Below are 27047 nucleotides of genomic sequence, written 5' to 3' on the forward strand. Positions count from 1 at the left end.
GGTGCTTGAAGTTAGGTCTGCTTGGGCATGCATGCTTGGGAGTTTTCCCAGGCCACGTAATTCAAAGCATATCACAAAGATGAAGGACCTGGCCTATATCTTATCCAAGTGTAGAATTGCAATGTGCTGGAAAGCGGCCCATAGGTCTGGAGTGGAGATATGGTGGGCGGACCTCTTGAGATGGGCAGAAGCAGAAACTGTGGAATGGTCTGAAGCTGTCACGAGGGGGGGGGGGGAGAGGAGGAAGTGGGCTCCCTGATAGCCTGGAGGCAACTGGTGACCTCAATGGCGAACCCCCACCAGGGTAATCATGAAACAGGAGACTCAGACGCGTCGGCAAACACTGAGATTCCTGAAATTGCTCATGTAGATGGCACGTAGGAGGCAGCTCGAGTTTGTGGGGAGGGAGGGGGGGAAGACAGAGAACAACACTGTATAATATGATGTTTTGATATTGAAGATGAACGTCCAAAAAGGTTGTAATGTTTGGTGTGTTTGTTAAAATAAAAATTGTTTAAAAAAAAACTTTCGGGAGAAAAGAAGGACGAACCCGAAGGACAACCCTGTCCTTATGAAACACTGAAGAGTGGCTTAACGGACAGTGCCTGCAACTCACTCACTCTGCGAGCGGAAGTGACCACAACTAAAAATACAGTTTTCAAGGTCAGCAGTCTCAAAGGACAAGAATGTAAAGGCTCAAACGGAACTCCCATTAGGAATTCTAGAACCAGGTTCAAATCCCAACCGGGCATCTGGAAAGCCCAGTGAGCCATTTGAGAAACTGAGAAATCAAAAGGAATCTTAAAATAAAAACACTCCTCAGATGAGCGCTTAAATATGGACAGCGTCGCCAGGTAACCTTTAATGGTACCCACTTGCAGGCCCTTGTGGGCTAATGAAATTAAAAAAAGACAGAACCACAGGAATGGCACATGAAAAAGGATCCACATTCTTAACCCTGCACCAGTCGCAGAACTCTCTCCAATGGCAACGGTACAAGGACTTTGTTGCAGGCCTTCTGGCCGAAAGCAACACCTCCATCACGTCTTCAGGGAGGTCCCATTCTTATACCTCAACCTTTCAGAAGCCAAGCATGAAGGTTGAGGGACTTGACCTCTGGATGGAGAACCTGACCCCCCTCCCGTGAGAGCAGATCGTCTCGGTAGGGAAGATGGCGTGGAGGGTAGATGGACATGTCTAGAAGGTCCGGGTACCACGTTCTCCTGGCCCATGCCGGAGCAATGAGGATCATTCGGGAACCGAACCTCCGTAACCTCTGCAGCACTTTCAGAATGACGGGGAGGGGAGGAAGCGCGTTCAGCAGTGGGAAAGACCACTCCACTACGAACACGTCCCCTAAGGCTCCTATTAGAGGAAATTCCCACAAGCAGAATCTTTTGCACTTCCGGTTGACACTGGTGGCAAAGAGATCCACTTGTGGGGTCCCCCAAAGGGCAAAGATCTCCAGGAGAATCTCCTGAGCCAGCTCCCACTCGTGAGCGACTGCTCTGCCTGCTCAGAGCGTCCGCCGCCGCGTTTTCGTCTCCGGCCAGATGAACTGCCGAGATTGACATTTCCTGCTGGATGGCCCAGAACCAGAGCTGCATCGCCTCTCTGCACAGAGGGAGAGACCCTGGCCCCCCTTTTTGTTGAGGTAGTGCATGGCCACTGTGTTGTCCATCAGGATCAGGACATTCTTCCATTCTTCGCACAGATGGCAGAAAAGCCTTCAGGGCTAGCCTGATGGCCCTCAGCTCCAACAGATTGATATGGAGCCTGGACTCTGACGGAGACCAACGACCGCTGTCAACTCGTTGGCATGAGCTCCCCATCCCATGAGGGACGCGTCCGTCACAAGCGTTACCTTTGGCCAGGGTAGCCAAAATGGAGCCCCCTTCATCAGATCGCCTTCGACGGCCCATCACAGAAGATCTTGGGCGACCAAGGGTGGCACCTGAACGGGGTCCGACATCCTGCCGGAGGACTGCGACCACTTGAGCTTGAGAGCCCATTGCAGAGATCTCATCCGCAACCTGGCCTCTGGCACCAGAAGAATGCAGGGAGACTCTGGGCATGGTGAAACTTGTGCACCATCTGCAGAATGTGATGAGCCCTCACCTGGGGAGGCGAACACTGCCCCAGGGATGGGTCGAGCACTGCTCCAATGTACTGGAGCCGCTGGGTAGGTGTCAAGTGTGACTTCTTTAAGTTGAGGGGGGAAGCCCAGCTTGTGAAGGGAGTGGCAGGTGACTGACAGATGATCCAGGACTTGCTCGGGAGAGCGCGCCCTGATCAACCAATCGTCCAGGTAGGGGTAGACGTGAATCCCCTCCCCCCCTTTCCTAAGATACGCTGCCACCACCACCATGAGCTTGGTGAAGTCCCTCGGGGCGGAGGTCAATCCGAACGGCAGGACCCGAATCTGAAAGTGAGAGTCGCCAACCGCAAACCTCAGGTACTTCTTGTGCTTTGGATGGATCGGCACATGAAAGTAAGCGTCCTTGAGGTCAAGAGACACCAACCAATCCTGGAGTTGAAGGGCCTGGAGGACTTGAGAGAGAGGAACCATCTTGAACTTGTCCTTCCTGAGGAGCTTGTTCAAACCACGCAAGTCCATGATGGGTCTCAATCCCCCCCGTCTTTCTTCGGGATCAAAAAATAAGGGGAATACCATCCCTTGTTCCTCTCCGCTACAGGCACCAGTTCTGTGGTGCCTTTCTCCAGCAGGGATTTGATTTCCTGCGCAAGGAGCAGATCCGGACTCTTCAAAGAGAGATTCCCTGGTGGATGGTCGTGAGGCCTCTGCCGGAAAGGAAGATGATAGCTGTGGGCTATGATCTCCAGAACCCACACATCCGAAGTAATGGCACGCCATTCTACAAGATGCTGCGCCAGCCTTGCCCCAACTGGGGAACCATGGGACATGGCCTCATGACTGAGCTGAAGCGGCTGCGGCAGTGCCTGAGGGTAAAGAGGCAACTGCCCGTGCGGCCTTGGCACCTCGAGTACCTTGTTTTACACTTCTGGTACTCCTACGGTGGCCCCTTTGACTTGCAGCTCCTCTCAATCTACCAAAGGAAGAGTAGTATCGAAAGGAACCTCCCCTCCATTGCTGTACTCTAGGACGAAAAGGTGGAGGTTGGCGAACTGCAGCGCTCAACGACTTTGCTGCAGCTTTGGAGGTCTACAACCTCTCAAGGCTCTCGTCAGCCTTGCTGCCAAAAAGATGTTCACCATCAAAGGGCATGTTGAGAAGCTGGGCTTGTACATCAGGAGCAAACCCCGATTCAGCAACCACGCAAATCTGCGCATTAGGGTGCTCAAGGCCATGGACCGGCTGACACAATCCACCATGTCCAGACCCGAATGAACGGATTCACACTTGGCATCCTTGCCATCCTGAATAAGAGCAAGAAAACCATCCCGTTCCTCCCCTTTGGGAATATATTCAGCTGCCAAAGGGACACAATTCCACAGAGTACAAGTGAAACGTGCTAAGGCACACACAGAGTTGGCTGCCTGTAAAGCCATACCCCCTGAAGAAAACACTTTCTTCGCCCAGCCATCAAAACGCTTGTCGTATCAGGAGGGATGGTAGGGTACGACGCCTGCTTTCCTGGGGCCGTAGCCGCCTGCACCACCAAACTCTCCGGAGTGGGGTGTGTAGTCAAATAGCAGGGGTCGCTACTGGCTGGGCGTTATTTTTTCGGCAAAGACTTGCTCACTGCCGGGAGACTCTCTGGAAGAGTCCAGGCCACCGCCACCCTTCTTTGCAAGGCCATATGGAATGGCAGTACCGGGTCAGTTGGTGGACCTTGGTCCAGGATATCTGTCAGGTCATCCTGCAGAAAATCCACTGGTGGCGCAGACCACCCCAGGTACTCAGTCACCCTCGACATGAGGCGCCTGTACAAAGATTCAGCATGCGTACCAGGCTCAGGCCTGCCAAACTGAACCTCCGGGGAGGTATCAAGACCACTGGCGTTGTGCAAAGACTGATGCAGGTCTTCCAACTGGCTATGACCAGAAAACGGGTCGTCAGGAACCTCATCAGGTACCATACCTTCCTCAGACCCCTCATTCCCCTCAGAAATATAATCAAGAGGCTGGAAAAAATCCCTGGAAGAGGGCACAGAAAAAGGCACAACCACGTTTTTTTGACTTGGCCAGAGCCTTCCTCAGGGTTTCCACCGGTCTCCGGGGCACCTCCGATAAAGCATCCTCGAAAGGCGTCGACGGAATCGGCGTCGAGCATGGCGCCAATGGCTTCGACACAGGCCTTGAGGGCGGTGCCCTGAGCGTGTCCTTCGACGGCTTCAGCGCCATTGGCTTCCTCGGAGGCAGAGCCTCGAGAGTCCCTCGATGGACACGGCGCCGGAGGCGTCGATGTCTTCTTCGACGACCTCACAGGCTCAGATGGTCTCGAGGGCGTCGAGGACCGAGACCTGGAGCGGGCATGTCTAGAGCAATCCACCTTGTCCGATCGGGACCTCGAAGGCTCCCGATGATCACGCTAAGCACCCGAGCCCGAAGGCGTGTGAGCAGTGGCCCTAGCACGTTCCCTGCCGGCTTCTGTCGAAGGCGCGGACCGAACGGAGCCCTGCGACTGAAAAATTGCCATCTCCTTACCAAATGTATCCCATTCCGCAGGAGAGGAATGCTTGTTGGGACAAGCAACCCGCCGACGGGCGGAGTCCACGGACGGGGAAGGCGACCGGTGACAGCGCTTCCGTGGGTGCCTCGAAGAGGCAGAGGAATGGTGGGACCCCTCTGGGACCGAGACCCCCCCCTGGACTTACGCCGACGATGCGGAGAGTCACCTCTCGAATAGTCGGTCGAAAGCCCAGAGGATTTCGAATTTCGGGCTTGGACACCTACCAACAGAAAGCTGCTTCTTCCACTCCCGCAAGGCCTTCGATGTTAACGACTGGCAATCGTCACAATCATCCGTGGAGTGGTCCTCACCGAGGCACCAGAGGCAGGCGTCGTGCGGGTCGCAGTCCCGACACTTCTTGAAACCCAGCCGCGGGGTAGAAGACAAAGACATTTGGAAATCTTCACAAACAAGTTTGAATAACCGATAGAAGTACACGGAAGAACCGAGGCACGCCGAGATCTCCGAAGCCAACAAGTTCACGGAAAAAACAGAACCGAGGCTACGGGCTTTGTGTGTCCTACTTATAATATCCGGTGACGCCGGCTAGACGGAGGCCCTCGAGGACAGCGTATCGACGTCATCGGCGCATGATGCCAAAGATTTTCCGAAGCAGCACAGCTGTGGTGATTACCTGTCATAGATGTGGAATACGTCAGAGGAACCAATCCCTTCGAACACCCAATTTTAGGAGCTATATGGTACATTTGGCGTAAGGGTCCTGGGATGTAAGGGGTTACCACTTGGACATTGCTGAGGAGTCATTTGTGGGTACCAGGGATACGAGATGAGATTCCGGATCTTGATAGATGCAAGCAGTGGTTTGAGGCTGGGTTGGCTAGAGTGGGTGAGCTATGGATGGGTGGGAAATTCATTTTGATTGAGGACCTGGAGGTGGCCCTCTGTATAGGCCAATTGTCGGTATTCTATCTACAGTTGGGTGCTTTCAGTAGAGAAGTGTAAGGTGCAAGTTCAAAGGGAGCTGTGAAGGCATCACGAAGTAGACCAACAGATTCAAATTCGGTTTCAAAAGTTTTATTTAACTTAATAAATCAGGATAGAGTAATACCTAACTTCCCCTGTGCTAAACTGTGTGAATGCATCATCAAGTAGGACACAGACAACAGATTCTTGGTTCAAAACAAACACTTTTATTAAATTAAATGTCAGGATGGTTGAAGGCCTAACTTGCCCTATGCTAAGGTGTGATTTCCCAACCTAAATAAAACTAAGGAAAGTCTGAGTCAAAGATTTCAACTGAAGAATCTGTGTCCAAAACCTATACCTGCCCAAACAATTAATCTATACAATGTGTAGGGAGGTCAGAAATCAAAAGAAATAGTGTCCAATATAAAGTTCTGAACCTCTTCAAACTTGCAGCTTCTTCTCAGCTCCCTTTGCCATGTATAAAAAGGTTCCAAACAAAAAGTCTTAAACTTACCTTCCTTGAGTTTAAGATGGTAGAGATTAACCAATACTCGGGGTTCCCTTCCCAAAGTTCCAAGTAAAATAAATCCAAGCACCAAAAGAATCCTCGAGACTCTGATAAGTCAATAAATGTCTCATGCCTCAATGTTCCCTTCGCCAAGACTTAATTTCAGCAACACAAAATATCCCTTATTCCTTTAGAGTTCTTTGCCGCTCTGGTATAGAGTGTATTGGCTCCTACTACTTTCTTGGTATAAGGGAATTTTCATATATGAAGAGAATGACTGTTGAAATAGTGTTTAAAGTAAAGTTCAATTCACTTTAGTAGGTAACATCTATTGGTTTTATTTGCTTTTGAAGTTCTGTTGTACTTGGATTTAGCATATACCAGTTCTGCTATTTTATAAAGTTGGTTCGGTTCAGCATTCAAGAAAACCTGGGTTGTACACAATTTGGTGTTTAATTGGTATGAGTTGCACTGGTTAATGATTTCAATCAGTTGGGTATTCAAAAGAGCATCTATTGTACTAAATTCAATGTTTTAATAGGCACTGGTTGTATTGTTTAATATTTTCATTCAGTATTCCAGAAAACATGGATTGCATTCAGTTCGATGTTTAATAGGCACGAGTTGCAATGGTTAATATTTTCATCCAGTCCAGTATTCAAGAAAACATTTACTGCATTCACTTTGATGTTCAATAGGCACGGGTTGTAGAGGTTAATGTTTTCATTTTTATTCAGCATGCACCTTTCATTCAACCTGTGCTGTAATAGTTCCTTAATTCTCTTCAAAGTGGAGTGTACTCATTAGAGACTTTCGAAAAAAAATGTGTTTTTCCTTACACGCGACCACTCAGATACAAAGTATTGCTAGTCCTTTAATGTTGTACAAAAGATTGGTTCAGAGCCTTTCAGAAATGTGTCTTCCCCACACACGTCAGCTCTGATACAAAGTATTTATTTCGTGAACAATCAAAGTTAAATGCTTGCACACCGAATTTCTCAGCAGCTAGAAACTCACCTGACACTTTGGAAGGCTTTGCAGCATAGATCGTACGGCCTTCGGTTCCACACTTTCAACGGTTCCACACTTTCAACAGTTCCACACTTTCAACAGTTCCACACTTTCAACAGTTCCACTTCTGCCCCTTAGACGTCCATGTGTCAGCAACCCAACAGAGGGAAACTAGCATCTTGAACGCACATAAAAGGGACAGCCTCTCCACACAGCTTCCTTCTTAGCGTTCAGCTTGCTCCACAGAGCTTCAGCTCCCACATCACACTTGCACCGGCCATCCTGCTTCTGGTCTAGTTTCCCCCACTGCCTCCTCTGCTGCTGGGCTGGTCTCTCTTTATACACCTGCAGCCCGTTGACAGGATGCAGGTGTGAATGTTCAATCAGCTTTGCCTGACCCCAATTAACAGGACATGCCTGACCTTCACTAATCTTAGCAGGCACCTTCTTCGTCCCAGTATCAGAGTGGTAAAAGAGCATAGTCTTCATTGCTTGTGGTTGCCTCTTCTTCGTCCCAGTACTGTCAAAAGTCAAATTGGCTGAAGCGATGGGAACTGGCTTATAACAGCCCATGAAGGTTGGGGGAAGGATTGGGTTGGTCACTATTGGGAAAAGGGAATACCATGTCTCGCCTGAGGGCACCCCACCTCCAGTCCCTCCTCCACCTCACAGGTTGCGCAACTGATAGCCCTTTTTGACAACCTCTAGCAACAATTAGCCACTGCATCCCTTTGGCAGTAATGTTCAATTGATTCCACAGTGTCACACTCTTCTGACACTGTACCCTTGCTTGCTTGGCCACTATGAACTTTTTTACACTTTTCTTAATTCCTTTGGCTCTTGCCAACACAGGTTTCCTCTTAACCTGCAATTCTTGGAACCCCCTTCTGTTTTGGATCAGTGCTTGGTTTCTCACTTCATACCCATCTTGGTATTCTCTTATCTTTGCCAATACTTGTTTCATAGAATACATCCTGTGGTTTTTGCTTCATGTACCACCTTTCTTTGATTCCATTCACAAGTACTCATAACTTGCTTACGCTCAGTGTGGCATTCAAAATTACCTATAATGTCTTACAACTCGCTGAGTATTCAAATATATTCATTTTAGTATTCAAAAGTGTTTTCTGTTCCTTCGATTTTCAAAAGCACTCGTTTCAGCCTTCAAAAGTGCTTCTGACATCTTTCAGTTCATTTGATATTCAAGAGTGCGTGCTTCAAGCTCTCGGAGCGCACCGGTATTAGTGTTTCCCTTTTTCACTCACTGGTTCCACACGGCAGATCCATTCGGCTCCTTTCTGCTCCTCGCACAGCTGTCCGGCATCCTGTCTCTTCGCTCTTCCTCCACGGAGACCAGTCAGAGCAGCACTCGATCTACTGCCGTTCAGTGGCCACTGGAGTGCTTTGGTGCCACACAGCTCCTGTTGCGTGCACCTGACAAGGAGGGCTGGCAGGACTTTAAGACCCTCTTGTGATAGGCCTCTGCCACAGCGTCCCTCTCGCCTGCTCGACACTGCTCCCGTGTCTCCCGCTCTTCTCTCCAGCCCATGTTTGCAGCTCGCTTCTGTGTTCCCTTTCATGCTGTGCTGCCAGGCTTCTTATACCTATTGAGATTGCTAAATGACCACAGGTGTTGGTCGTTACGTTTAATTGCCTGACCATAGTGAATCTCATTTGCTGGACATGCCTGGCTGTTCCATTGGTACACCTCCAACGCCCTCTTCCTCGTCTCAGTACCAAAGTGGTATTTGAGGAGGTTGGAATTAAAGGAAGTGTGCTTAACTCTTGTCTCCTCCTCGTCTTTGTACTTGGCTGATGTGTGTCTGCATTAACAATATAAGAGGAATATTTGTTTATCCCACCCAAATAAGGATGTGTCCCCCTAGTTGAGGTCTTCCTCTTCCCAGTGGTAAAGTTGTGTTTTTGAGGGACAATTCGGAGGGAAGGAAAGGAAAAGGACTGGCAGTAGCCTACAAAGACTTGAGGGATAGAAGGTTCATTTTGTAAAGGGAATGGGGGATACCATGCCTCGCCTAATGACGTCCTCTCTCCACTCCAAGTCCCTCCACCCAGGTGATCCTGCCTCCCATATTTACCCCCAGGGTCGGGATCCAAATGTGATGGCCTTTCCCTGGCCACCTGGGAGGACGATCCATAGGGAAAAGAAGCGAGGATGCCCTCCGGTTCCTCACAGAGCTCACCCATCTGGAGAGAGTTTTGGACACGCATTTAGAAATTAGGGGTTTGATTTGCTTATTATCAGCCTCATTGATTGTGGCAAGTGGGAGCAGGTCAGATGGGCTTTGGAATAGATGGGGGCATGACCTGGGTAGGGAAATAGACAATGGGCTGTGGCGTACAGTGTCAGAAAGAGCCATTAAAAGGTCAATATCATGCCTATATAAGCTCCATGGTATTAAATTACTCCAGAGACGGCAATATGACCCTGTTCGCCTTTCCAAGATGTCTACGGGTTTAGTCCGGACTGCTGGCATGGTTGTGGGGTGAGGGCCACGTATTGGCACATGTGGTCATGCGAGTGGTGCATGTGTTGTGGTCGGAGGTGCTGGGATGGATAAAGGAGGTGGAGGGGATAGCACAGCGTTTGGACCCTATGTTAGTGCTCCTTGAACTCCTCCAGTCCTGCCAACCTCGTTTACGAACATCCGCCCGATGAAACGAGTCAGCTGCTGCCTTCATATTCACTTTCATTCCCCCCCCCCCCCCATCTCCCTCCGTCCCAGACACTACCACTGACTCTGCTCGCAGTAATGGCCAGATGAAGGTTGCTAACACTCTGGACATTCTTGCCCAAGTCATGAGGATCTGCCTGAAACCTGCCTCCAAACACCTGGTACGATTCCGAACTTGCAGCCCTGAAACACAATTGCAGGGGTGCGGAACGAAGTGGCAAAACCTCAGGCTCACCCACTGACAAGCTGGCCTGCCGCCTGCTCCAAGGGCAATACAGACGCCCCATTCGTGCCAACAAAAAGGCCCACATTCAGGTGCAGGTATCTGGTGCATCCAACAACATGGCTGAACTCTTCAACATCTGCAGGGAACTAGCCAACCATCAGCGTTGTCTCCTCCCCTCTACCGTCCCAGGCCCTCTGCAACGCACCCGCTACATACTTCACCAGTGTTAGGGAAAATACTCAGAAATGTGCTAATTCCTCTATACCTTAGAGACCCCCAGATCTTTTTCTTGATTTTAGTACATTTAATGTTTAACCTGGAGAGAGAGAGACCTTTTCCCACTCTATCATGTATTTTTCTGTGATTTGAACACTGATTCTTTTGGTTTTGCAGACTGCCAAACTCCATAGGCATCTTTTTACACTGTGGCACAGGGAAGTCTTTCAGATTATCCCAAGGTTTAAATACCTTCTCTTGGAGAGCTACTATTTCCAAGAACAGTGAAGTGAAATTGACTTTACTTACATTTGTAACTTTCTAGACCCATCACACACTATCATATAATAGGGTGCTGGAGGGGTTACTTAGTTTGCCCTTTGCCTAGTTTCTCATTTTTATGTTACCCTTTCCACAATTAATGGCTGGTGGCAGTGGTTTACTTTTACTTCTGTTGTGTGTTTTTACCACGGGGTGCGTTCGCAGCTGCAGTAAGGCACCCATAGGTGCCCATTTTGTCAAAATGGCCCTGGTTGTCTTTTTTCGCCATTTCTTGCTGGAAAGGTCCTTCTTGAGATTCTTTGGTCCCTGTGTTTGTTTTGTCTTTGGCGGGATTCACGAGTGAAGCCCGCCTCTGGAGTGTCTGGCAGGGGCAGGAAGTGAGGGAGGTGCCCGAAACTCCCTGTGCATAATCCCATTGGTTACAAGAATGCACCCAAAGGTGATTGGTCGGCTGGCTGTCCTCGGAATGAAAAAGTCCAGTTACATCTGTTCGATGAGTCTCACTGGTTTCTTTATTGTTCTGAGAGGCCTCCCTGGGGATTCCCTGCTTTCTCCCGTCGTTTCCGCTGGGGGTTCTGCCTCGTCTTCCTCGCTTCGACTTTCAGCTGCTACTTCCTGTGCCTCTGGCTCTTCAAGATATAATCTCTTAAAGAATGAGTTTCGGGTGATGTCTCCTGGTTCCCCGGTCGCTGTGATCATGGGTCCTTTGATGGCTGTGATGACCCAAGGCTCTGGGCTGTAGCGCGTGTCTTCTTACGTTGAGTTTGTCGGACTAGGACAGTCTGTCTGACCTCCAGTTGGTGCTCTTTCGCTTTTCTCCTTTTGTCGGCCCATTGTTTGGCTTTCCTCTTCTTTTCGGCGTCCCGTTCTTTGATGGTCGTATCTTCTTCTGGTGTGTAATCTTCCCACCGGGGGATGCGTGTTCTGGGCTGGTATCTCACCATGGGTTCGGCTGGTGGCTTTCCCGTTGTGTCATGCTGAGTGTTTCGGTAGCTTCTGAGCATACTGCAGATGGCTTGCATGTGGGGTGTCTGCTCTGCTGCAGCTTTCTGTCGGGTCAATTTGATGGTGGCCATGAACCGTTCTACCATCCCGTTGGCTTGGGGCCAGAGTGGTGTAATCTTCTGGTGGTGGAATCCTAAGTGGTCCGCAAACTTCGCGAATTCTCGTCCTTGGAATGGGGATCCATTATCTGTCTTGACAATGTTTGGGATGCCCCACTCGCTAAATAGTACATCTACGATGGGTGAAGTTTCTGTGAAAGAGGTCGACGGTATCTGCTTGATAAATGGGAACCTTGAATATTCATCTATTGTTACTAGCAGGTACCCCCCTTCCTCCAGGGGTCCGTAGAAGTCCATCGCAACTTTTTGCCAGGGCCTTGTTGGAAGTGTGGTTAGTTGTAGGGGGTTCGGGGTAGGCCCCTTTGCTGCAAGTTGGCAGGGTCGACAGTGCGTCAGCATGTCTTCAACTATCGCATCCATGTAAGGAAACCAGACGTAGTTTGAGAATTCATTTAGTGTTGTCAATCCCTCTGTGGCCCTCGTGGGCTAGTGTTACCAGGGTCTTCCTTAGGTCTCTCAGGGCTACTAATCTGATTCCGCGCAGTAATATTCCTTGGTCTGTGGCTATTAGTTCTTTGTGCACTTTGGCTAGCCGATCAAGCTCTTTCTTGTCTGCTTCCTCCTCTCCGTTACCTCTTTTATGGCCATCTCTCCATTTGTTGGAGCGGGTGAGGGAGACGGCGGCTTTGATCGTTGGGTCGGCTTTGCTTCGTTCCTCAAATGTTGCCGTCGAGATCGTCGGTGGCATGAGGACAGGTAGGAGATGTAGTCAGCAGCCTCATGGGCCAGGGTGTCGTCCTTGTTCATCGGGGGGTACCTGGACAGGTAGTCCGCCGGGTTGGCTTCTCCACCGGGTTTGTGGATAATCACATAGTCCTATTCTTGTAGTCTTATTCCCCAGCGCTCTATTCGGGGTGGCATTTTGGTTTTGGGGTTGCCAAATATTGAGAGGAGTGCTTGGTGGTCTGTTAAAAGGGTAAATTTTCGGCTGATGATAAAGTGGTATTTCTCGCAGGCCCATACTGCAGCTAGCCTTTCCCTCTCCGCTTGCGAGTAGGCCCTCTCAGTATGTGATAGAGCGCAGCTGCCATATGCTACCACTGCATGCCGGGCATTGTCTTTGGCTACGGTCTGGGCCAGGATGGCTTTGAGTCCTACTGGACTGGCGTCTACCGTGATGGTGAGCCATTCTGGATGAAAATACGCCAGCTGGCGGTTGTTGGTGAGGCTTTCTTTGATGGTTGTGAACGCTGCTTTGCATGGTGCGTCCCAGACAAAAAAGGTTGGTCCTTATTCAGGAGGGTGCAGAGCGGGTCTGTGATTGTGGCATAGTTCGGGAGGTAGCGTTCACAATATCCTGCCATTCCTAAAAAGCAGCGCATTCCGCCGCTGTCGTGGGGGCTTGGAGGTCGGTGATAGCCTTTATCTTGTCCGGGTCGGCTGTTATTCCTTTGTTGGAGAATATGTGCCCGAAGAATTTGAGGCTGGTCTTGTTGATGTCACATTTTAGTTCATTTAGCGTCAATCCTGCTTCTTGGAGGGTCTTGCAGACAGTTATTAGGGCATTGTCGTGCTGTTCTTGATCCTTTCCAAAGATCAGAATCATCACTATAGTTTAGGACATTCATTTCAGGTGCTATCAGGCGTCTTATTGTCTCCTGAAAAATATCCGCGGCAGATGATATGCCAATATTTAGTCTCTTGTATCTAAATAGTCCGTCATGGGTTGTGAAGGTAGTTATGGGTCTCGAGTCTGGATCCAGGACGAGCTGATGGTAGCCCTGATTGAGATCTAGTTTTGAGAAGTACCGCGCTTGATTTAACCTGATAAGCATGTCTTCCAGGCTCGGGCCTGGGTGCCTCTCCCTCTGGATAGCGGTGTTTGGGATACGCATATGTGTCGATATGCGCAGGCGTGCATTGTCTTTGGGCACTATCACTATTGGGGATACCCATGGCGTTGGTCCTTCTGCCTTCTCTATAATGTCATTGAGGAGGAGGAGCTGAATCTCCTTTGATACTTGTTCCTGAAGGTGGAGCCCACTTTGCGGGGGTGCTGTGGTACTGGCGTGATGTTATGGTTGATGTGTAGTTTGATGGGCGAGTTCTTGAGCATTCCCACTCCCTCAAATAGTTTAGGGAACTGATGTTTGAGGTCCTCCTTTGCAAGAGGTCGGCCTGTTATTGCCAAGATGGCTTCTTGTGTTGAGGGGTGTCCCTTTATTATTTCAGATCAGTCATATTGTAGGTCAATCAGTGTCAGGGCACTGGCTGTACGATAGCTGAGGAGACAGCCCTATGGATGGGCTCTTGACGTGTACAGTGGATGTCACCATGCGGTTGCGATGTGTGAGGTCACATTGAAATTGCCCTTTTGATGTCATGGGTATAGCGGCTCCCCATTGGAAGATGTGTGTTCTGGATTCTCAAAGCAGGTACAGGGGGGCGATGTCACGGTACATGTCTTCATTAATGACTTTTACTGTCGCTCCCGTGTCAACCACAAACTTGTTCCTAGTGTTCCCCATCTGTATCGTCACTTTGGGAGTGGAGGCGTCTTCAACATCGACGCTGAGGAGTCGGACGTATTCCCTATCGTAGCCATCTTGCAAGTAATAAGCTTGTTCGTCTTCCCCTGGTTGATGTCTGGTGGGGGGTTGGTGTATGGGTCCATGTCCTGTTCATGCGATGGCACAGGGTCCCTCATGTACGTTGCTCCATGTTCTGGTGCTTGTACTAGTTCTCGTTGGCGAATGTCATACAGTTCATGATCTCACCTGTCTGGTTCAATCTGGAGACCTTCTAGTGCCCTCAGTGTTTGGGCGTTGATAGGAGTTCATGGGGTATGCTACGTTTCTTTCGGCGGGGCATTGTTGTTGGTCCAGGTATGTCTCTGCTGCGCGGCAAGCAGTTCGTTGGCGAGTCGAGCTTCCCTCAGGGAACTGTTCCTTTCACATCACTTGGAAGTGGTTTTCCATTCCACATCTTAGGCAGCGCTGGCCGATGGCAGGGCATGGTCCTCTGTGTGGGTATTCAAACCCGCAGCAGTAGCATTGGTGGTCGCCCTGGGACCGTTTAGCAGAATATTTGGGAATCGTTCTGTTTTGCGAAGTCGGGTATCGTGTGTAATTTTAGGCATAGGGTTGTTTTTTTTTTTTTTTTTAGGAGGTGCTTCCTAAACATGGAAGATATGCATCCTTCTATTATGCGTAACCTTATTGCTTCGTCATCATTAAAGTTGGCAAAGTCGCACTTAGTTATCTTTCTTTGCAGGCGAATAACAAATTCCCCTATGGACTCATGAGGTAGTTGGCCACATTGAAAGTGTAACGCTCATAGTCACGGTTGGGTGAAATGACAAGTTTCTTGTTGATGGCTTCTAAGAGTTTCGGATACGTGGTACGATCCTGTGGGGGAATCGTACGTATGATGTTTTTAATTTCTCTCCCTTCCACATTGGCGAAAATGCTTAGTATGTTGGGTGGTTCTTGTGCGCCAATGACACCTACGAAGTCCTCGAACTCTTCTACCCACTCTTCCCATCGCTGACCCTGATCGTGGTGTGGGTTCAGTGTGAATGGCACAGGTCTTCTCATTAAGCTGGCGTGAGGGGCGGGTGCCCCTGGCGATGGTGGCTGGGCATTGGGGTCCGCCGCATCCGAAGCAGACATGATGGCGCCGCTGGGTGTGCTTTAGTGGCTTAGGTGGCACGTGGGCACTGGTCTTAGCTGTGTCTTGAGGCACTCTGGTAACTTTAGTGTGCCAGACTGTGGCCTTTCCTTCTAGGAGGCTTCAACTAGCTGGTTTGGTAGGGTGGGTTAGCCGTTAGGTTTGTTTTGGCACTTTTTGTGCTCATGTGGGGCTGTTGGGCCATGGGGTTTGGTCTTTAAATGTAGTGTCCCACCAATGTTTATTGTGCCCTCTTTTTTTTTTGGAGTGTCACCGGGTAGTAGACGCGGGGTTAATATTGTTGGGCGGTACGTTACAGTTTTACAATTTCTTTTGGAATGTTACGTTGTCGGAGACACAGGGTTTCCCTTATATGTGGCTAGTTTCCTTCCCGACCCCTGGCTGAGTACCTTACTTGGGGGGTGTGTCTGCAGTGGACCGTTGTCTCCACTCTTCCTGCTGCCTTTGGCGGGATGAAGCAGTGGATCAGCTGGGCCTGCTGCGCTGACGCGGGTGCTGCAGGCGCGGTCTTCTCTTTTCTTGGTCGGCGGCTCCGTAGTTGCTAGTCCTTCCCACCAGAGGTGCACGGGCCTTCTGGTCACTGCCGGGCACACTGGCCTCTATTCTGCCGCAGGGCACACGGGCCTCTGCTCCCTCGTAGGGCACACGGGCCTCTACACTGCTGCAGGGCACACGGGCCTCTGCTCCCTCATAGGGCACACAGGCCTCTACACTGCTGCAGGGCACACGGGCCCACCTCGGTAGCTGGGCGCACGGGCCCCTTCAGCTGCGTTGGCCACACAGGCTCGCCCACGCAAGCCTTTCCTCTACGGCAGGGCACACGGGCCCACTGGAACTGCTGGGCTCACGAGCCCTCCTGATCTGCTGCCGTCACAGGAAGGTTCGTGTCGGCCTCGTCGCCAGTTGTTGGGGGACTTACCGCGCATTCATAGCACTGCGCAACAAACAGACGGAGTCATGTAAACGGTGAACCTTCTTTATTCACGTCTGTGACATAACTGTCTCGCTTGTCCCCTCCCTTTCCGCCCTCTTCCTCGTATGTTTGTTCTTAAAGGGGCTGTGTCCCTATTAATCACGTGCAACAGGTGCCTCCCTCTGGAACCGCCTCCCTGCCTCTCACAGACTTAAGCCAGACCATCTGAATTTCCGGAAGCAACTCAAGACCTTAATTTTCTCCTTTGCCTTCTCTCTCGCTCCCTTGCTAAATTACCTGTCTGCTGGGCAGAATGGTTGATTGGTTCCCGCAGAGTCTCACTGGGTATTAGGCTCCTCCACGACCAGTATGCCTTGCATTGCCTCCTGCGCACTTAGAGGCTGTAACTGTGACCCCTAGAGCCCCCTGCCTCCTGCACTTACCTAGAGCCGCGCTGCACTTAAAGCCATGCTGCCCTGATCGCACTTCCTCCTTTCCTCTCCCTTGCACTTCTCCCCCCCCTCTCCTTCCCCTTTCACTTCCACTTCCATTTTCGCGCTTGCATGATCCGAATGACAGAAGGCATAGTAGGATTGTTTGTCTTGTCCTCCCTAGGTCTTCCCTCCCTTGTCTTGTGAACCCTAGAAACACTTGTGTACAGGTGTATTATAAATGCCAAGCCATATCATATCATGGAGGGAGTGCATGCCTTGGAAATGCGATGGTTGGGGTTTACTAGCAAATACATGGCAGTGTGAAAGGATTTGTTTGTGGGAGGATGTTTGACTGCATTGAGAGGTGTTAGGGCTAGATCTGCCTCCTCCCTCCCCCCCCAGTGAATCGTCCTGGAGTTAAGTTGGATGTTGCAATAAAGGATCGCGTTTTGCCACATGGACAGTTGAATGGACTATAGACTCTCACCAAGCCTGGTTCTGGCCTGAAGTTGTTTTGGGGATTGCTGCAGGGGTGGGAAGGGTTGCAAGAAGATATATTGATAAGTGCTGGGTTGGACATGAGGCTGTCATTGTTTCTTCTTGGTTATGCTGAAACAAGGGTTTTAATTACACTTGTGGCAAAACAGGGAACATTTAAAGAAACTAGGTCACAATCTCTTTTCATAATGCTAGATGTCAGGAGGGATTTCCTGAAGTTTGTGTGAATGCACCAGTATAGCTAGCTTAGCTTTGGATTCCTCAGATATCCTGCATTTCATTTATGGCAGTTACTAGCGAGCAGCCAAGGCACAGCGCTCAAGAGGGGAGTGGAAAAACAGAACATAATAAACGAATGTCATCAATAACAGTCTCTCCAGAGACGTTTATTAGTTAGAGGCTTTTATAATGCTAGATTATGTTATTTGATGTTATATACTGCTGTGCTGCTTGTAGTGTCTCCTGGCGCTCCGACTGATTTGTGGAGAAAGGAAGGGCTGGATTTAGTTACTGGAGGAAGCAGAAAAATGCTAAATTGCTTTTATGTTGTGTTGATGTGCGCAGTTCCAAAGCACCAGGGTACTGCGTGTGGGGCAGTTTTTGAGTGGCTCGTGTTGAGTTAACTTGAGGTATATGTATCAAGGACCAATACTTATGTGCCTGCAGTGCGATGATGTGTTGGTCGGGTCTGTGATATGTATGTTGATTGGAGAGTTGGCATGCTCTAATGTCTGTTGGGAGCGGTGCTCAATTGCCATATGGCGGTAGATAAGTTGGTTCGCGAATTGTGTGTAAATGTAGAATTTTAGCGTTAGTACGGAAAACAGTTAGAAGAGACCTCAATGGTCGGTTGGAGCATCCATACAGTGTGGCTGTGACAACGGCTTGTTAGTGATGCACCTTGCTTAGTACAATTGTGGGGAAAGCCTTACCGGTCACAACTACGGTTTGTGTTCCTAGCAGTGGAGAACCTGCTGGAGAAAGGCAGGGAAAGACAGCAGTTGGAAAGCAAGTCAACAGTGGAGCGAAACTGTTCAGGGGGTTTGGGGGGGATACATCAATACAAATCACTGTAGGGATACCTAGGAACAGAACAGCGAACAAACTCAAAACATGGAACAATTACAGTGAGATACATGGGAGCAAAATCTGTGCGACACCTAGAAGCCTTCTAGCATAATGTAGAACGTAGAACAGTCAGCAAGTTCAGGGAGTGCAAACAATAAAGAAGCTACATTTAGCAACACAATAAGAATGTTGCTTTTTCTTTTGTCATATTTTTGTTTGGCCTTCTTCCTGCCTTGCAAAGTCTAAAATCCCAAATAAGGTCATGCACTTGCCCAGGAAAGCTGATGTTTTCGCTGGCTTGTGATGACTTGTGTGTGTGGCTCAGTAACGGGGTGGGACTGTCCCACACTAAATATCCATGGTGCCTGAAAGCATGAGTGAGGGACAGGAGTGAAACCCACAGTTATCCCCGATTGGATCACTGCTGGCTGTTTGAATGGTGCAGATCCTTACCAATGGTGGGCTTAGACTTGCTTCCAGGCAGAATCTTGTATTAGAGGAGTACTCCAGCAGCAATTATTTCAGAATTGAATTGGAGCCATGTATGACTGAAGATATGTGGACGTCTCCCAAAGAGGTCCAGAATCCGTTCCTATGTTTGGCCTGGAGAAGCCCTGCTAGACTACCAAATCTTCAAAGTCACTGAGCAGTGCTTCCAACCCTTGGACTGGTGGGACGAACCAGTATCGACACGTTTGAGGATCCAGCCATCTTGAGCCTTCGGACGTGTCCCTGGACTGACCAGCTCTCCAGTGGGCTACCGTGCTAAAACCGTCGCCGTTTGTCGCTGGAACGTCAGTAGATGCCAGCTTGTAGTATAAATCGGCTTTCTGCCGAATTCCAGCCTCCCAGCTTCAGGGGAACCTGCTCTGGAAGGTCTTAAAACGCAACTGGAAGGACGCCCGATGTGGCCTGTGTACAGTGGTCATCACTGGAACTTGCCTTCCCTTGTCTGGTTGAGTGTCCTAGAGAGGTCTGCATTGATACCTTCTGTATTTCTTCATCGCCAATGGTTGCACTCTGCTCCTGGAACCTACTGCGAGAATCCTTGAACCTGCAACTCCTGTGCACCTCTCACTAGAACCAACAGCAGGAAAACCTACCTCCAATGACCCCCAGTCAACCCATCTAGTCCTCTGGGTCAGGGGGGTAAGCAAACGCAAAGCATGTGTGCCCCCCCCTTTTCCTTCATCATCGTGTCTAGAGCAGCTGTAACTGAAGGATAGGAACATATTTTACTTACCAGTAACTTTGTTCACTATCTTCTCTGGAACATGTCACCAACACAAGAACTCTTCCTACATCAGATCCTTTTTCTGTGAAGAAGCTTTGTGACACTTGGGCCCAACTCTTCATAGAGTTTGGAACTTCCAAAGGTAGGGTATGTTTCCTTTGACTTGGTTCCATCTTACTGCATCCCTTACTTACCCTTCCTTTTGCTGAACAAGTTATTGAATGCATTCTTAAGAACCTACGGTGACTGCATATGCATATAATTGAGTTGTGTAATATCACCGGCTTGTTTCCTTTCCCAGTGTGAGTTTTGGGCCTAGAATAAATATAGTACTTTTGTACATACCTGTATAAAGTAAATTATGGTCAGCTGGGGCCTGCAAGATCTACAATGGCACAGGGAATTTGAGACTTGGGCCAAGGCGGCGATCCGAGTGTGGGCCAGATCACCACAGAGCCTAGACACAACCTCGAGTGAAGCTTATGATTTCTGGAAGCTGCTGGTTTGGGATATTTTTCACTCCTCGGATGAGAAGCTGCCGTGAGTACTCCGTCATTGCTTCAAATTTTGCATGGATAGCCGAATTCTCCGCTCTCCTGGCACTTCCCGCCTGCTCTAGTACCCCCAGATTGAGCAGGAGCTTGATTACTATGGCACAAGTATATGTGATTAGAATGTTGCTGGACACACTACTCCTGGCCAGGCCATGAAACTGTTAACGCAGAGACCTAGTTAACAAGCATGGAGGACTGTTCTGTTGGTTGACCTTGCTTTGTTTGTTTATTATGCTGGCAGATTGCTCTAACTGCAAGCGCAAATGAATCCTTTTAACTAATGCACAATAGCGTCATGTACTGTTGTATGCTTACAAATGCCAATACATGAATAATAAACATTTTTTAAAAAGTTAATTATTCTGTGCTTCAATGTGTGGCCTCATTGTGGACGCGGGACCTCACTCTCACTCTCCTGAGAAAAGCCTCCACGTTTACCTTGATTGGGTGTGGCTAACCTCTCAGAGATCCCTGTTCACTATAACTAGGGTGGCTTCCTAAAATCTGACCTCCAGACCAGATTCTAGAAATCCATTTTAACAAACGCCTTGGCTGAGTACAGAAGACCTTCTGCTGTGTCCTTGGCAACTGCATCATCCGCTAAAATGACACTTGTCCCGGGTAAAGGATCAGAATCACCTCCTGAGTCTCCTCTCCTGCGTCAGCACATTCAGAATCCGGGCACTGGGTGCCGATGGTAGAGGGGCCATAGGCAGAACCAATTGCAGAATGGGCACAGGGGGCAGGGTTGCCAAAGGAGCTGTGGTGGCAGGAGTCAAAGGCTGCTGAGGCAATAGATTTTGAATAAACCCCTTCAAGTGGGACATCGGAGCCTGCGATCTAGCTTGTGAAAGCGATCGAAAAGAACTATCGTCACAAGCAGCTTTTGTCGGCAACACTGGCGAAGTCCAGGACACCGAAGAAGACTGAGTAAGATTGCTTGAGTACTAGTGAGGTTGCCTAGGCTGATGACCCCCATGCTCAGCATAATGCATAACCATTGATGGGTATGACACCTTAGTCATCAGTGACTACTCCACTCCGGTCGTAAAACAAGGCCTCCAAACTGTTGGCGGCAATCGCATGGAGTGCTGCTTTGGCGAGTCCTGAGGGGAGTAAATTGAGTCTTCAGGAGAGGACCTAGCAGACACAATCTGTGGATGTCAAAATGGCACCTACCTTTCCCTCCAAACTTGCTGCCATCTTGTGCTTCGACAACTATGGTCCAGTAGAGGAATTTGAGTTATGGGGACTTTCCCTTGTCCCTCATAGTAAGCCCTGTCAAGCCCTCCAGCTATCAGCAGTACAGACGTAGGAAAGTCCTCTGGTATTTGTATTTATTACATTTTGGTAGAAGGCAGGTGGCCCTTGAGGCAAGGCCCCTTGGTAAGAGTCCTTGGAAGAGGATCCACAGAGCCTTCATCAACAATTCTGGTGAGAGCCCTGAAGCCATTCGGCATTGCCACAAGAGGTTGCTTGGGACCCTCTGCCCCAGAGCCAATAAGGAACAAGTTACTTACCTGTAACTGTTGTTCTCCAGCATGGGTCTGGCATGGATTCACATGCTCATGAATATTCCCCGTCGTCAGGCTGGGAATCCTCGGTAAAGAAAAAACCAGTATCAGTTTCGTTTCTGATCTGTCTTTCGTAGTAGTAACCAATCACTGGTTCTGCGTCATACTGACCACAGCCAATGACTGCCCTCTACCTAAGCCCCGCCTCTGGCAGCCATCTTCAGATTTGGAAGCACGTGAAGTGGCAGTATGACCAAGTGAAGAGCCGCAGAGGGGTAGGCGGGAGGGTCCGCATGTGAATCCATGCCAGACCCATGCTGGAGAACAACAGTTACAGGTAAGTAACTTGTTCCTTCTCCAGCATGGGGTCTGGCATGGATTCACATGCTCATGAATAAAGAATACATAGCAGTACACACATGCACAACCACGGGAGGTGGCAAAGGCTCAACATTAAGCATTACATCAAACTCAACATCAAGCAATCTTACCTCCTCACCAGGCTCACCTCAGGCGAACAGGTTGCGCAGCACTGCTTGGCCGACCCTGGACTCCTCCCTGGAATCCCGGTCGACGCAGTAGAATTTCATTAAGGTGTGCGTCGACCTCCACGTAGCAGCCCTGCATATGTCGAGCAGGGGCACACCAGAAAGGAACGCCGTGGTAGCTGCGATCGCTCTGGTGGAATGGGCTCTCGGACGGCCAGGCAGCGGTCGGTTTGCCAACCGATGACAGTACATGATACAGCCGGAGAGCCATCTGGAAATGGAAGCCTTCGAGAGAGCCTTCCCCTGATTGACAGGTCCAAAGTTCACAAAGAGTTGTGACGTCTTCCGAAAACACTTTGTGCGGTCCACGTAGAACTTCAACGCTCTAGCCACATCAAGCAAGTGCAAAGTCCTCTCAGCCGGTGACGAAGGCGACGGGAAAAACACAGGCAACACCAAGGGTTCGTTGAGGTGGAAGTCCGACGGCACCTTGGGCATGAAGGAGGGGTGCGTCCTGAGCACCACCCTCGTGTCGTGAAAAGTCAAGTATGGTGGCTTGCAAGATAGGGCCTGGATCTGTCCCACTCGTCGTGCGGAGGTGATGGCCACAAGAAACGCTGTTTTCCACGACAGGAACTTCAACGGGGCCGAGTGCAGAGGCTCGAACGGAGGTCCCATGAGCTTGGTCAGCACCACGTTGAGCTCCCACGCCGGGGCCGGAGCCTTCACCGGCGGGAACGATCTGAACAGTCCCTTCATGAATTCTTTCACCAGACGATGAGACCACAAGGACGTCCGCCCCGTGGTTCTGGTGTATCGGGAGATCGCAGCAAGATGAATCTTGATGGACGTGTGTGCCAGTCCAGCCTTGGCCAGTGTCAACAGGTACGGCAGCACTTGGGGAGCCGTAATCCGTAGAGGGTTAATCTTCTGTGCGTGGCACCAGACAGAGAACCTCTTCCATTTGTGTCCGTAGCATTTAAGAGTCGAGGACGCCCTGGCCTTTGCAAGAACCTCTCTGCAGTCGGCCGGTATGTCGTATCCTCCAAACTCTAGTGCTGCAGGAGCCAGGCCTGCAAGTTCAGCGACTTCGGGTCGTGGTGGAGGATGGCGCCTCCTTCCCTGGAGAGCAGATCCGCGTCCACTGGCAGCTTGATTGACGGGGACGCTGACAAGTCCAGAAGGTCCGGGAACCATATCTGCCTCGGCCACGCAGGTGCGACGAGGATCATCCTGCACCGTGACCTCTTGAGCTTGTTGATGAGCCGGATCAGCAGTGGCAGAGGTGGGAACGCGTATAGGAACAGGCCTTCCCAGGGGAACGAGAAAGCATCGCCCATGCTCCTCGGCTGGGGAAACCTGCTGGCGAACCTCCGGCACTTGGAGTTCGTCGCCGTCGTGCACAGGTCGATCTGGGGTGTGCCCCACCGTCGGAAGAGGCGATCCACTAGATCCTGCCGTAGTTCCCACTCGTGGCACGAGCGCAGCTCCCTGCTGAGTGAGTCGACGATGGTGTTTTTTATCCCTGCCAGATGAAACGGCACCAGAAACATCCTTTGGGCGACGGCCCAATGCCACAGGTCCTGCGCCTCCTTGGACAGTGCTGGGGACCTGGTTCCGCCCTGTTTCCTGATGTAAAACATGGTGGTGGTGTTGTCGGTGAAGATCCTCACCACCTTGCCCTTGAGGGACGGAAGGAAGGAAGGACCTGAGGGCCCAAAACACTGCACAGAGCTCCAGGACGTTGATATGGAGGGACTTCTCCGTCGGGAGCCAAAGGCCTCTCGCGTGCAGATTTCCGGTGTGTGCTCCCCACCCTTCCAGGGAGGCATCCGTGGTCACTGTCTCCTGGTGACCTGGGGTCTGGAAGTCCATGCCCGCCGTCAGATGCGCGCGGGTGCCCCACCACCGGATCGCTCGTCGGAAACTCTCGTCGAGTGTGATCCTCTCCTCGAAGTTGCCCGTCGTTTGGATCCAGCGCGCGTCCAGGAACTCCTGCAACGGGCGCATCCGGAGCCTGCACATGGGAATGAGGTAGATGCAAGAAGACATCATTCCGAGGAGGGACTTGATGGACCTCACTTTGGCCGCGTCGGCAACTAACATCCGCTGTACCTTGCCCAGGATGGCCCTGGTCCTTTCCTCCGACGGGGAGGCCAGAAGGGACACTGTCAAGCTTCGCTCCCAGAAACAGTGCGACTTGCGCGGGTACCAGGTGGGACTTGGCATAGTTCACGGAGAATCCCAGGTCCGTGAGAAGTTGGACAGTCCTTGCCGTGTGCTCCACGGCGAGCTCCCTCGTCTTGGCCCGGATGAGCCAGTCGTCCAGGTAGGGGTAGACGTGGATCCCCTCTCGGCGCAGCTGTGCCGCCACTGGTGCAAGGCACTTGGTGAATACCCTGGGTGCCGACCGTAGACCGAAGGGAAGGGCTCTGAACTGATAGTGACGCCCTTGGACCACGAACCTGAGAAATTTTCGGTGCCCCTTTAGGATGGGAATATGGAAGTAGGCATCCTCCAAATCCGACGACGACAGGAAGTGCCCTCCTCCAGCTGACCCAGGACGTGCTGGAGGGTGACCATCCGGAACTTCTGCGCCTTGATGAACTTGTTCAGCCGTCGTAGGTCTAGGATGGGGCGCCATCCTCCCGTCTTCTTCTTCACGAGGAAGTATCTTGAGTAAACTCCGGAACCCCGAAGCCTCTTTGGGACGAGTTTGATGGCGCCCTTCCTGAGCATCGCCTTTACTTCCAGGAGAAGCTGAGGGACGTGAAGGTCCTTCCTGGCCACAGGGGGGACGCGCTGGCACCTTCTTTGAAACTCGAGCGCGTGACCCTGGGCTAGGGCGTCCAGCACCCAACGGTCGGTGGAGATGGACTCCCACACGCTGACGAAGCTCGCCAGCCGGCCTCCCACCGGGGTGCTTCGGTGGGGGCCCGACCCCACGGCCGGTTCAAACCTGCTTAGACGAGGCTTTGCCGCCTTGACCTTCTTGGCGACGACGGCGGGGTCTGCCTGACTTGCCTCGTCCCCTGTAAGCTTCCTGAGACGACGAACGGGCCGCTTGACGGTAGGTGGAAAATCAGCCGCCGGAACCTTTGGAGGCGCCCTTGCCTCCGCCGCTCCGAAAGGGCGGCTGCCGTTGCTGGAGAACCCTGAGAGCCCGGGCCGTCTCCGCTTTAATGGCTTGAAGGGAATCGACCACTGTTTTCCCAAACAGGTTGTTCCCATCGAACGGCATGTCCAGGACTCTGGTCTGTACGTCTTGGCGGAAGTCAGTAGCCTTGAGCCATCCACGCCGCCTAAGGCACACGCTGTTGCCCAGCTGGCGAAATCCAGTGTCGGCGATGTCCGTCGCAATCGTGATGGCGTGGTCCGACGCCACCTCACCTTCCTGCAAGATCTCCAGGGCATCCACCCTCTTGTCGTCCGGTAGGAAGTCCAGCAGGGGAGCCAGTTTGTACCACAGCTCCCTGTCGTAGCGTTGGGCGCCTTAATCGTCGCTGCAGACGAGATGACCCTGCGCCCCATTGTCCAATTTCTTTCCCTCGCCGTCCGGCGGGGAAGTCGACGTGGAGGCCGCACCCCCCCCCCCTGCTTTCTTCCTGGCCGCCGCGGAGACGACGGAGTCCAGGGTAGGCTGTGCCCGGAGGCACAAGGGGGCCGCGTCCGGGACCCGGTACTTCTTCTCGTACCGGTCTCTTCTAGCCGGCGTCGTGGATGGGTTCTTGAGGAGGGCAAGGCCCTCATCCCAAATATCGTCCAGCAGAGGTACCGCGAGGACCGTCTTCCTCTTGGCCTCGCGCCGCTGATAAAGGAAACCTTCCTTCTCCTCAGGGCAGAGCTGGAAGAGCTCGGATGCCCTGGCGATCATGGAGTGAAAAGATCCAATCTCGTCGGGCGGGGAAGCCCGGGTGGGAGGTGACGACGGCAGATCCTCGTCGTACACCTCGTCCTCCGTACCCGTCGTGGCCGTGTCAGTCCCCGTGTTATCCCCTCGAGTCGTGGACGGGGAGGAGGGCTGAACGGGGCGCGACGGCTTAAAAGGAGGTGGAGGGTGAATCCTTCTTTTCTTAGGAGGGGGGCTGCCCCAAGGGCCTGGTTCCGGGTCCCCCGACGGGAGTGGCTCCTCCACTGGTAACGGCAGTCTCGTCCTCATCTCTGAGCATAAGGACTGTATAGCCAACAAAATGGCCGCCGAGTTGTCTTGCGGCGCTGATAGAGGGGAGTCCGACGGGCGGTCAGGGGCCCCGTCGGTACCCTCGACGATGTCGTCTCCTGCGTCGGGATCCCTCCCGATGGGCTGGTCTTCTTCCACGCCAACGCCGTGGTTTAAGACCTCGATCAGTTCTTCCTCAGAGGTTGAGGCCGAATCCACGACGACCTCCTGCCCCCCCTTTTTCTTCTCCGGAGGTTTCACGGGGGTCCTGTCGATGGGCATAAAAGAGGACTCCCTCCGCGGTGGCAGGGAGACTCTGAGCCCCCGAGGTCGCCACCACTGGTGTAGCCTCCACAGGCTGAGCCAGGGCCGCCGCGACTGTCTCGATAGAGGCCTTGGCCGGATGGATTAAGGCTTTCACCACCTTAGGTGCGCTCACCGCCTTCTCCTTGAGGGGGGGGGGGGGGACACTGCCTCGCTCCCCCTCCGAGCTCGACCGGGGCCTCTCCAGGAGCTTCGCCGGGTGCTCCGCCTTCCTCTTACCCGACCCAGAGCGTTGGCTCGTGGTTGATGGTGCCGGGGAGGGTGCGCCCTGCCTGGCGCCCCTAGAGCCCGACCGTTCGGCGCTCCCGGTGCCAGCGGACTCGCGGTGCTTGGCCTTGTGTTGGACCCCCGTCGCAGGGGCGTCCTCAAAGGTCTTAGAAGACCGCTCGGATTTCTTCCTCTTCTTCTCGCCGGACGGGCTCTTCCCTTCCAGCCAGTTGGCGAGACGTTGATGGCGGTCCTTCATGGTCCGCTCCGACATGTTGCCGCAAAACGTACAGTCCTTCACGTGCGTCTTGTCCTCATGTAGGCAGTAAAGACAAAAGGAGTGTTCGTCTTCCTTAAAGACATTCTGCAGCTGGCATCCAGGG

The 27047-nt window shown here is 51.6% G+C and overlaps 1 protein-coding gene across 5 annotated transcripts in view; it reads right to left on the reverse strand.

The window, feature by feature from the left end:
• USF1 (upstream transcription factor 1) overlaps positions 1-27047 on the reverse strand; it is a 1351219-nt gene that overhangs the window by 888224 nt on the left and 435948 nt on the right. The gene's annotated exons all lie outside the window — the stretch shown is intronic.

This window comes from Ambystoma mexicanum, chromosome 1p, assembly GCF_040938575.1.
Source record: "Ambystoma mexicanum isolate Mex_15411 chromosome 1p, UKY_AmexF1_1, whole genome shotgun sequence".
NCBI classification, from domain to species: domain Eukaryota; kingdom Metazoa; phylum Chordata; class Amphibia; order Caudata; family Ambystomatidae; genus Ambystoma; species Ambystoma mexicanum.